The following is a 12,623-nucleotide window of genomic DNA, read 5'->3' on the forward strand; positions in this document are numbered from 1 at the left end:
TTTATTTATTTTTAAAATCACAGTTAAACAAAAAAAAAGTGACCACACTCTGAGACCTGTGAACTCTTACCAATTTCAACTATCCCAACAGAAACCCACCAAGAACAGTATTCCAGTTGGCAAACCTTTCTTTTCTTCTTTATTGTAGCAAGCTGTATGTTTCATGAATCTTATCATTTTCATATTTTAGGTGTGTAGTTCTGTGGTGTTAGTGTACTCACATCGCCATGCATCCATTTCCAGCATCCAGGTCCAGAATATTTTCATCTTCCCAAAGTGGAATCCACTGAACACTAACTCCCTCCATTCTCCCCTCCCTACTGCCCATAGTAGCCAACTCTTCCTCTTTTTTTCTTTCTTTCTTTCTTGGACACTCTGAGCAATGTCCCTAGTGGCCTTTTTGTGTGTGTGTGTCTGGAAAATAAACTGAAACCCTATTTTTAAAATTTGTTCTAATTAGTTATACATAATAATAGAATGCATTTTGACACATCATACATAAATGGAGTATAACTTCTCATTCATCTGGTTGTACATAATGTAGAGTTACACAGGTCATGTAAATACATATGCACATAGGATAATCATGTCCGATTCATTGTGCTATCATTCCTACCCCGTGTCCCCTCCACTCCCCTCTCTTCATTCCCCTCTGTCTGGTTCAAAATACCTCTATTCTTCCCACCCCCTTATTGTGAATTAGCATCCACATATCAAAGAACACATTCAGCCTTTAGTTCTTTGGAACTGGCTTATTTCGCTTAGTATAATATTCTCCAGTTCCATCCATTTACTGGCAAATGTAATAATTTCATTCTTCTTTAAGGTTGAGTAATATTCTATTTTGTGTATATATACAGTTTCTTTATCTGTTCATCTGTTGAAGGGCACCTAGGTGGGTACCAGTTTAGTTATTGTGAATTGAGCTACTATAAACATTGATATGGCTGTGTCACTGTAGTATGCTGATTTTAAGTCTTTTAGGTGTAAACCAAGGAGTGGGATGACTGGGTCAAATGGTAGTTCCATTCCAAGTTTTCTTAGGACCCAGCAGACTTTTTAATTTTTTTTTTTTAGGCTGGTCTTAAACTTGTGGTTCTCCTGCCTTAGCCTCCTGAATAACTGGGATTACAGTCACATGCCTCTGTCCCTGGCAGAAACTCTATCTTGAAAAAATCAAAAAAGCATTTCCAAAACTTTCAAAGCCAACCATTTTACCTCCTGGTAAATGCACACATGGACAGGTTCCCAGTTGTCTGTTATTGAGCCAAACAAAACCAGACCTTCAAAGCAAGCATTCTCCAAGCCATTGCTATTTTGCCCTCATGCCAAACACAGGTGTGGTTTCCTTCAAGTCAGAGGTGTGTATCTCCACCAGAGGAGAATGGCCATTTGAAGGGGAGCCAGGTCACACCTGTTTTTCCTGTTGACAAGGGTCTCAATACTGAAGTAGGGCATTTGTGGGTGCAGGGACCTACTCAGTTTAATGTTAGAAGGTAATTTTAAAGAAAAGGTAAAATCAAAATCTCACGGTGATATAAAAATGAACACCTGTTAAACCAGGTATAGTGGCATAAGCTTGTGATCTCAGCAACTCAGGAGACCGAGGTGAGAGGGTCACCAGTTTGAGGCCAGGCTCAAACAATTAGTGAGACCCTTTCTCAAAATAAAAAATTAAAAGGGTAGGGTGTAGCCCAGTGGTAGAGTGCCTCTGGGTACCATCACCCATACCAAAACAAAACAAAATAACCGTGAAATATTTTATTCTACTCATTAATCAATAAAAGAAGCATGGACATGTTAAGTAGATTTAAAAGAAAAATCCAAAGACAAGACAACAGTTATAAATCCAGAATATTGAAATGCATATGCAAATGTAAGAAAAAATGATTTTCCCATAAGCGAGTAGGTTGGTGCTATAGTTTGGATCTCCAGCATTCTCTCAAGGCTCATGAGTTGAAGGCTGATGATGGTGCTATTGGAAAGTGGTGGAACCTTTAGGAGGTCAGACCTGCTGAGAGGAAGTTAGGTCATTGGGGGTGCCATGAAGGAGATATTGGGACTCTGACCCCTCCACTTTCTCTTTGATTCCCAGCTGCCATGAGATGAGCAACTTCCTCCACTATATGTTCTCACTATGAGGAACTGCTTTGCCATTGATCCAAATGCAATGGACCAATCGACCATGGATTGAAACTGTGACCTCAAATAAGCCTTTCCTCCTTAAAGGTTGATTGTCTCAGGTATTTTGTCACAGTGACAGAATGCTAATATAGATGGAAAAGAAATTCAGTTCAATTTTACAAACCAGAACAGCATTTCCCTATCTATAGGCAAGACGTATTTTTGCATTGCTATTGATTTTCTACACTTAATAGGGAATCATGATCATATAACCTGGATGGGTAACCTCTCGAATTTAGACAATGCATAGTTTTATGCTGAAACAGAAAATTTTGTCCAGCTGAGAGATGGGATGGTTGAATCTAAGGAACTAGAAAGAAGAGCAGGTCGATAGAGCTTGGGAGAAGAAGGGTATCAGAAAATGTTTCTGGACAAGAATGAGGGCCCTCCTAGTTCTGGGAGATAACAGAGCTTCCATTGTTATCTATTATCTGGGCTCCTGTTGAATTCCACAGTGAAATTCTTTGATGAAAGAGCTGTGAGGGCTTACTTCAGGGACAGCCAGGAAGGAAGGAACCATAAAACAAGGTTGGATCCCAGAGCTTTGTTGGCAGGAGGCCCACCACCAGTTTTCAAGATGGAGGTAAAGCCAGAAGGGAAGGGCACTTTGGCCATTAGGGCAGCCTAGTGAAAGCTAGGCCCCTTAAAGCAGGGGCAGCCTGGATGTTCTTCATGCCAGGGAGGCTCTCAGGGCCTGGCCTGAAAACGGGGAGGATCTTCACTCTAGAATTAGAGCCATATAGGACAGAACTACCCCAGTGGAACCCAGGGATTCTCTGAGGGAGGAATTTCAGGATTCAGTGAGGTGATTCCTGCTGGGAGTGGGGGCGCATCCTGGATCCCCGGTGAACATAGACCTGGGGAGTTCTGCCCATGGTCTCCATCCTGGCACTCCAAAGCTGAGTGAGAAGAACTTCAGTACCTGCTAAAGTGAAGAGATTCTCAAAGAGTTACAGCCTGGCTAGTGCCATTAAACCCTGCCTCTACCTCCATCCAACTTTGAGGGCAGGAGGCCCACCACCAGTTTTCAGTAGAAATTCCAAATTGCCAAAAGTTTGGAAACATTCCCACTTTTACCACCAGATGATGCACATCATCCCCTCATTGACTAATTGTGAAACTTTACAATAAGCCCTTATATCTACAAAGGAGTTTGTCAGAACCCAACCCATCCTGCTTCCCCAGGAGATATGAAGAAACTGTGGGAGCTTCAAGTCCCTGGGTGGAGGGGAGGAACAGAGGAAAACACTGCTGGGGTGGCTGAGAGCCCAGACAGGGAAAGGAAATCCTGGCCAGAAATTCTCACTCCAACTCTCTCTCAACTTTACCCTTATTCTTTTTATTGTTTCACTTTATTTCATATAAAGTTGTTTTTTTTTTAATTTATTTTTTTAGTTATCGGCAGACACAACATCTTTGTTGGTATGTGGTGCTGAGGATCGAACCCGGGCTGCACGCATGCCAGACGAGCGCGCTACCACTTGAGCCACATCCCCAGCCCCTCATATAAAGTTTTGAAATTCCAACCCAAAAGTATTTATCGGTAAGTTGTGTGCAGTGGCACATGCCAGCTACTGGGGAGGCAGAGACAGGAGAATCACCTGAGCCCAGGTATTTGGGGCCAACCTGGGCAACATAAGGAATCCCTTTCTCTTAAAAAGTAATAATAGAAAAAAATCATCCGTTTAGGACTGGAGGCGTAGCTCAGTGGGTAGACTGCTTTCCTAGCATGCACAAGGCCCTGAGTTTAATTCCTAGTGACACATACACACACACACACACACAAAAAAAAAATAGTTCAACAACAATAACAAAGCCAACGTGGTGGGAAAAAAATGACAATTTGAATAGACATTTCCCCAAGGAAGATAAGCGACAGGTCAACAAGCACACGGAAAGATGCTCAACATCACTAATGGGAACAAAAATCAAAATGATGATGAGGTATCATCTTATACCCATCACAATGGCTACTATGTAAAACAAAGAATTGGGAAGAAAGGCAACTATTGGCAAGGATGTAGAGAAACTGGAACCACTGTGTGCTGTCGGTGAGCACGTGAAATGGTGTGACTGCTATGGAAAGCCCTAGAGAAGTTTCTCAATAAATTAAAACATAAACTGGGCACGGTGGCACACACCAGTAATCCCAGCAGCTTGGGAGGCAGAGGCAGGGGGATCACAGACTCCAGGCCAGACTCTGCAACTTAGTGAGGCCCTAAGCAATTTAGTGAGACCCTGTCTCAAAATAAAAAATAATTAAAAAAAAAAAGAGCTGGGGTGTAGTTCCATGGTAGGGAGTCCCTGAGTTCAATCCCCAGGACTAAAAAACAATTAATTAATTAATTTTAAAATTCCAAATAGATTTTAGTTAAAATTTAAATGTAAAAAAATAAAACAAACATTCTTGAATTGTGGTGAAGGGTTTCCAATTAGGTCTTTTTTGTTGTTGTTCTAATTAGTTATACATGACAGCAGAATGCATTTTGACTTTCTAATTATGTCTTAAGGTCAGAAAACATAATAGAAGAAGTGATAATTTAGCCAGGTGCAATGGTACACACCTGTAATCCCAGCAGCTCGAGAGGCTGAGGCAGGAGGATCCCAAGTTCAAAATCAGCCTCAGAAAATTAGTGAGACCCTAAGCAATTTAGCAAGACTCTGTTTCAAAATTAAAAAAAAAAAGGGCTGGGGATATAGCTCAGTGGTTAAGCACCCCTGGGTTCAATCCCCTTAACCAAAATAAAAAATAAAGGATGTTTGAGCAGTGCACCGTAGCACATGCCTGTAATCCCAGCAGCTTGGGAGGCTGAGGCTAGCTTCAGCAGCTTAACAAGGCCCTAAACTCAGCAAGATCCTGTCTCTAAATAAAACACACACACACGGCATTTCTTGTAGAAATAGATAAAGCAATCATGAAATTCATATGGAAAAATAAAAGACCCAGAATAGCAAAAACAACTCTAAGCAGGAAGTGTGAATCAGGCGGTATAGCGATACCAGACTTCAAACTATACTACAGAGCAATAGTAACAAAAACAGCATGGTACTGGTACCAAAACAGGCAGGTGGACCAATGGTACAGAATAGAGGACACAGAAACCAATCCACAANTGCCAAATGTCTTCTTTGATATAAGGAGAGTAACCAAGAACAGAGTAGGGAAGAAGAGCATGAGAAGAAGATTAACATTAAACAGGGATGAGAGGTGGGAGGGAAAGGGAAAGAGAAGGGAAACTGCATGGAAATGGAAGGAGACCCTCAGGGTTATACAAAATTACATACAAGAGGAAGTGAGGGGAAAGGGAAAAAAAACAAGGGGGAGAAATGCATTACAGTAGATGGGGTAGAGAGAGAAGAGGGGAGGGGAGGGGGGATAGTAGAGGATAGGAAAGGCAGCAGAATACAACAGACACTAGTATGGCAATATGTAAATCAGTGGATGTGTAACAGATGTGATTCTGCAATCTGTATACGGGGTAAAAATGGGAGTTCATAACCCACTTGAATCAAAATGTGAAATATGATATATCAAGAACTATGTAATGTTTTGAACAACCAACAATAAAAATTATTTAAAAAAAATAAAACACACACACACACACACACATATATATATATATATATATATATGAAGGGCCAGGGATGTCTCTCAATGGTAAAATGCCCTGGGTTCAATCCCTGGTACCAAAAAATAAATAAATGAATGAAAAGAAATATAATGAATGTTTGCTTTCACTATTTGTTTTTGATAGTGTACTGGAAGTCCTAAGCAGAACAATAAAGTAGAGGAAATCAATAAAAGGAATCCAGATTGGAAAGAAAAAGTGAAACCATATTTATTCACAGAAGTTATCATTGTCTATTTGGGAAATTCCATAGAATGTATAGAAAAGATCCAAGAAATACTGGGTGAGTTTAATGATATTGCAGGATACAATACAAAACTAAATTTTATTTCTATATACAAGCAACAATCCATCAAATATTGAAATTTAAAAAATACTATTTACAAAACCATCAAAAGATATTAAATACTTAAGACTCTTCTGACATCTAACAAAAGATGTGTTTAAACATTGAAAACTACAAAAAATTCCTGAGAAAAATTTTTTAAAAACCTAAATATATGGAGAGTTATAATATGTTCATATATCATGTGACATTATAATTTATATTTTTTTGTTTTCATTTCCAGCTTCCAGCTCATATCTCCCTCTTCAACACAAGCATACAAACTGGAATTAAAAAAAAATCTTGAATTTCTCTTCTCCAAGACAGGCCATAGAAACTCAAACTTTCCCCCACCTTTCTGTCTTGGAGCTGGCCATAAAGAAGTTCTCTGGCCAGATGCAGTGGCACACATCTGTAATCCCAGTGACTTGGGAGGCTGAGGCAAGAGGATCACAAGTTCCAGGCCAGCCTCAACAACTTAGACCCTAAGCAACTTAGCAAGACCTGTCTCAAAATAAAAAAAATAAAAAGTGTTGGGGAGGTAGTTCAGTGGTAAAGCAACCCTGAATTCAATTCCCCATACCAAAGAAAAAAAGAAAAAAATTCTCTGACCTGCCCTTATTTTATAGTAGGTCATAAGACCCTCCTCATTCCAAAAGGGCCCTGCCTCTGCCGTGAAGGATGGAATGCTGCACAGAGAAGCCAAGAATGCCGAAGCAGCCAGGCCTTGATGAAATTTTCCACCCTATTTATTAGCATTACATCATACCCTTTTTATCCAATCACATTTCAACATGGTGGTCCATGCTTCAATCATGCCCATGCAATGAAATCTCCATAAAACTCCAAAAAGACAAGGTTTAGAGATCTTTCAGATAGCTGAACATGTGGAGGTTCCTGGAGGGAACTCAAGGAAGAGGTTGTGGGACCCCAATTATATAGTGAGTCAGAAGCACAAAGTGAATCAACCTAGAACTTGCAACTAGCATCTAAAATGTATAAGTGGAGGGCAGTTTGGACACTGAATCCCAACCTGTGGGATCTGACACTATCTCAGGTAGACAGTATCAGGACTGAATTAAATCAGATGACACCTGTCTGATGCCCACTGCTGCAGAGTTGCTTGCTGGCTGGCTGGTGGGGAGAAATCCACACCTGGAATCAGAGGTCTTCTGTGTTGCTTGTGGTGTGAGAGTATGGGGAGAAATACCCTTCTTTTTGGCTCACATAGATCAGAAGACTCAATATCAATAAAATGTCAGTTGTCTCCAAACTGATCTACAAAACAACACAGTTCCAACCTAAATCCCAGGTTTGGGATTTAGAGTGTGCTAATTCTATAATTCAGATAAGAATGCAAAGGAGCCAGAATGGTTAAAATAACATTGAAGAAAACAAGGTTAGAAGCCCTACTTAAGTCATTATAAAACTACACTAATAAAAATGATGTGTTCATTGGTGTGAATAATCACAAATATATCAGTGGAACAGAACCAAGAGTGAGGGAACAGACCTGTATATGAATGGGCAATTGATTTTTCACAAAGGTGTAAAGGCAATTCACCAGAGAAAGAATAGCTTTTCCATTCTTTAAATAAGTCAGTAGAACAGAATAGAGAGTCCAGAAATAGACCTACTATCTATGGTCAACTGATTTTCAACAAAGGTGCAAATGTGATTTGGTGAAGAAAGAAGTAATAGTCTTTTCAACAAATAGTGTTGGAACTGTAGGAAATCTGTGCACAAGAAACAAACCCTTTTTGTGTGTGTGGTATCGGGGACTGAACCCAGGGTCTTGCACATGCTAGGTAAGCGCTCTGCCACTGAACTACATTCCCAGTCCTTTTAATCTATTTTGGGCAGGATCTAGATAAGTTGCTGAGGCTGGCTTCAAACTTGTGATCCTTCTGCCTTGGTCTCCTGAGTAGCTGAGATGACAGGTGTGTGCCACTGTGCTTGGACCCAAAGAAGCAAATTGAAAAACAAAAACCAAAAAACTCAAAATGGATCACAAACGCTTCTAGAAAAAAAGAAAATAGAAGAAAAATTTTCATGACCTTTGGTTCAACAAAGACTTCCTAGATACTGCATCAATAGCACTATCCATTCAAAAAACAATCAACATATTGAACTTCACTGAAATTAGAAACTTCTTTTTGAAAGACACTGTTAAGAGAATGAAAAGACAAGCTATGGCATGAGAAACAGTATTAGCAAATCACAAATCTGATAAAGTTTTATGCAAAATATATAAAGGATTCTCAAAATGTAATAAGAGAACAAGCAATCCCAATTAAAAAATGGAGGCAATATTTGAAAAGACACTTCACCAAGCTGGGTGTAGTGGTACACACCTGTAATCCCAGAAGCTCAGGAGGCTGAGGCAGGAGGATAGTGAATTCAAAGCCAGCTTCAGCAACTTAGCAAGGCTGTAAGCTACTAGGTGAGACCCTGTCTCTAAATAAAATATAAAAAAGGGCTGGGGATGTGGCTCAGTGAGTAAAAACCCCAGGATCAATCCCTAATACAAAAAAAAAAAAAAAAACCACTTCATCCAAAAAGATATACAAATGACAACACATGAAAAAATGCTTAATATCATTAACTATCAGGGAAATGAAAATTTAAACCTTAATGAGATACCTACATATTCATTAGAATGGCTAAAATGAAATACTGGCCATTCAAGTGTTGGCAAGCATGTGGCGGGCACTGGAACTCTCATACACTGCTGATGGTAGTATAAAAAATAGAAATCAATTGGAAAGACATCTGGTAGTTTCTTAAAAAGTTAAATATGCACTTACTGTATGGCGAGTAATTGTGCTCCTACAAATTTACTCAAGAGAAGTAAAAACAAATTTCTATGCAAAGACATGTGTACAAATATTCATTCTTTATTTGAAAGAGTAAAAAACTGAAAACAACCTAAATGTTCAACAGTAAATACATAAACAAATTGTAATATATATATATATATACAATGGAATACTACTCAGCAATAAAAAGAAATGAGCTCTTTCTTTGGGGGTGGGGTAGTGGAGATTGAATCTAATGGCACTCTACCAACTGAGCTACATCCCTTTTATTCATTCATTCATTTGTAATACTGGGGATTGAACTCAGGGACACTATACCACTAAGCTACATTCCCAGCCCCTTTTATTTTTTATTTTGAAACAGGGTCTCACTAGGTTGCCCAGGCTGGCCTAGAACTTGCCAGCCTCCCGAGTAGCAGGTGTTCATCACTGTGCCAAGCTAAGAAATGAGCTCTTGATACACACACAGTAGCATAGATGAGTCTCAGAGTAAATACTCAGTGAAAGAAGCCAGACAAAAAGGTATAAAACGCCCCAAATTGCAAACGAGTCCATAGCAACAGAAAGCAGATCACTGGTTACTATAGTAGATGAGTTGGGGGGTATGGGGAGTGTGTGAAGGGCAAGAGGAAACTTTGAGGCTGAAAGATGTTTTCATTATTGTGATTGTCCTGATGATTCCATGAATATATTCATATGTCCAAAAGTTTTCAAACTGTAGACTTTTTTGGAGGGGTACCAGGGATTGAACTCAGGGGCACCCAACCACTGAGCCACATCCCCAGCCCAATTTATTAGAGACAGAGTTTCACTGAGTTGCTTAGTGCTTCATTGTTGCTAAGGATGGCTTTGAACTTGAGATCCTCCTGCCTTGGCCTCCTGAGCCTCTGGGATTGCAGGCATGTGCCACTGCGCCCAGCTCAAACTGTAGATTTTATTTATTTATTTTGTACTGGGGATTGAACCCAGAAGTATTCTACCTCTGAAGTTACATCCCCAACCCTTTTTAAATTTAATTTTTATTTTATTATTATTGTTATTTTATCATTTGCAATGCTGGAATTGAATCCAGGGGCTTTTTACTACTGAGTTTAGCCCTTTTAAAAATTTTTATTGTCAGACAGGGTCTTGCTAAATTGCCCATGTGGGTGTTAAACTTGGGATCCTTCTGCCTCAGCCTCATAGGTAGCTGGAATTAGAGGTGTGTGCCACCATGCCTGACTTGAAATTGTAGGCTTTATTATATGCAGTTTATTTCATGTCAAAAGAAAAAGACTGGAGGGGCTGGAGTTGTAGCTCAGTGGTAGAGCACTTGCCTGGCATGTGTGGGGCCCTGGTTGGATCCGCAGCACTGCATATAAATAAATAAATAAATAAATAAGTAGATAGATAGGTAGATAAAAGGATCCACTGACAACGAAAACATTTAAAAAAAAGAAAGAAAGAAAGAAAAGAAAGAGGTGAGCCTGGTGGCTCATGCCTGTAATCCCAGCAACTCGGAAGGCTGAGGCAGGAGGATTCCAATTTCAAGGTTAGTCTGGGCAACTTAGTGAGACCCTGTCTTAAAAAGGGGCTGGGGATGTGATTCAGTGGTAGTGCCCCAAGGTTCAATGCTGAGTACCGTGAAAAAAACCCAAAAAGGTCAATCTAGGGTGAGGTGGAAATGGGAGACCAGGTATCAGAGCATGAAGGACTTTGGAGCCAGAATGAGAGGTATAGATGATTCCAAAGTGAGGGGCAAGCATCCAAGCACTTCAGACAGGATTTGATTGTGGAAAACCAATGCTGTGGGTAGGAGATCTGAAATAGATCACAGGAGAAAAGCAAGGAGTTGTGGTGATGAGGATGGATTCTAGAACTAAAAGGAAGGAGAAACAACTGGATCCATGATAATCTAGGGCTAATGCCCTACTCCCAGGGCAGGGTCACCTGATAAACCAAATCTGGGGCAAAGAAGGACCTTGGGAGCTTGTAAAAACAAATCCTGCCATATCTGCTTTTTTTTTTTTTTTTTTTTGGATTTCTCCCTTATAAATGGTGTCCTGTGACTGCAGTTCTTTCTGCTGACTTCAGCTGGGTGTTACTGCCTGTCTAAGAACTACTGGCTCAGGTCTGGCTCACCCAGCAGGAAGGAGCCTGCCCCTGCATCTCCACCTCAAGGCGGCAAAGGCCTCCAGGGACCTGTTTTTCTTTCTGCTGATGACAAGGGCTCCCACTTTACCCTGTGCAAGCCAAGAAATGATTTCTCTCTGAAGTCAAGTTCCTCCTTCTGGCTGTCCTCCAACTCTTTATATGTAATGTAAAACAGGCATTTTTCATCCTGCCCTGTGACTTGCTTAAATGAGCCTGGCATCAATGCCCGGTTTTCTTGCCCACTTTCTCGTCCCACCACAGTTGACTCTTGAAACTGCAGCTGCCACTGGGCCCTGATTCATGGGTGACCCCCATCAGGTGACAGAAATCTAAATATAACTGGATAGCTGGCTTTCCGTGTGCAAAGGGCAAGAAACCAGAACATTTACCTTCACAAAGCTTATAGACCAGGATCTTTACTGCCTGGGGCAGCCAGCCACAAGGTCATAGTCTGATCGAACATATCCACAGAGATGGAGACAGAGCTTGGCCCAAAAGAAGCTGGGAGTCAAACCCAAAACAGAGGTAGAATTAAGAACCTTGCAGAATAACTAATATCCCTATGTGACAGATTTCTGTAAGGCTCATCCTGCCCAATGGGGAATCTGCCAGGAGCCTTTGATTGATATCCTAATAGCAAATGGGTGTCTGAATACTCTGCCCAACCCAAGTGTCTCATTCCTTCATCCCTTTATTCATTTATGAAAGCAAATATTTAGTTAAGTCCTGGTTGAAGAACTACACCTTGCCTCAGAGACTGAAGACCACAAAACCATAAATCATTATAAACACTATATATACTAAGGGATCTGGGAGAGGGGATGGGTCAGGGAAGGTTTGCTGGAAGTGATCCCATTCAAACTCAAGTCCTGAAGTATTCGTAGGAATAAGCTAAGAGAGGTGTGCCAGGGTGGGACAGATGGGCTGAACTTGTCTTCAAGGAACCTTAAGTAGTCTGTATATTGGGTACTTAGGGTGAGATGGGTGTGCAGAATGGGATGTGGTGAGGCAAGGCTGGGCAGGTTGGCAGCTTCTGGATCTTGAAGGCCTTCATTCATTGGCTTACTTATTAACTCACTGAACAAATATATTGAGTACCTACTCTGGGTCAAACACTGTGCTAGGGCATTGAGAATATCCTATAGGGGGGCTGGGGATATAGCTCAGTTGATAGAGTACTTGCCTCGCATGCACACAAGGCCCTGGGTTCAAACCTTAGCACTGCTGCAACAACTACAACAAAAAATTAAAATGTCATATAGGGCTGCAGATTAGCTCAGTAGTATAGTCTTTGTCTAGTATACTTGAAGCGCTGGGTTCAATCATCAGTACCAGAAAAAGAACGAAAGGAAGGAAGAAAGAAAGAACGAAAGAAAGAAAGAAAGGAAAAGAAAAGAAAAAGAACAATCCTAAATTCATTAAGAAATATGCAGTCACTGAAATAAAATGCTATCCAGATTTAAGTGAATCGAAACTGAACAGAACACTTTTTTTTTTTTTTTTCCTTTTTGGGGCCCGAAGAAAACATTTCAG

The 12,623-nt window shown here is 40.5% G+C and overlaps 1 long non-coding RNA gene across 1 annotated transcript in view; it reads left to right on the forward strand.

Moving 5' to 3' along the window:
* Positions 1-6,428, forward strand: part of LOC125615139 — a 77,645-nt gene extending 71,217 nt beyond the window's left edge. The window contains exons 3-4 of the long non-coding RNA XR_007345685.1: positions 5,940-6,096; positions 6,383-6,428. This is a non-coding gene — a long non-coding RNA (uncharacterized LOC125615139). The remainder of the gene's footprint in view (positions 1-5,939; positions 6,097-6,382) is intronic.
* The last annotated feature ends 6,195 nt before the right edge of the window (positions 6,429-12,623 follow it).

Source organism: Marmota marmota, unplaced genomic scaffold (genome assembly GCF_001458135.2).
Source record: "Marmota marmota marmota unplaced genomic scaffold, marMar, whole genome shotgun sequence".
NCBI classification, from domain to species: Eukaryota; Metazoa; Chordata; class Mammalia; order Rodentia; family Sciuridae; genus Marmota; species Marmota marmota.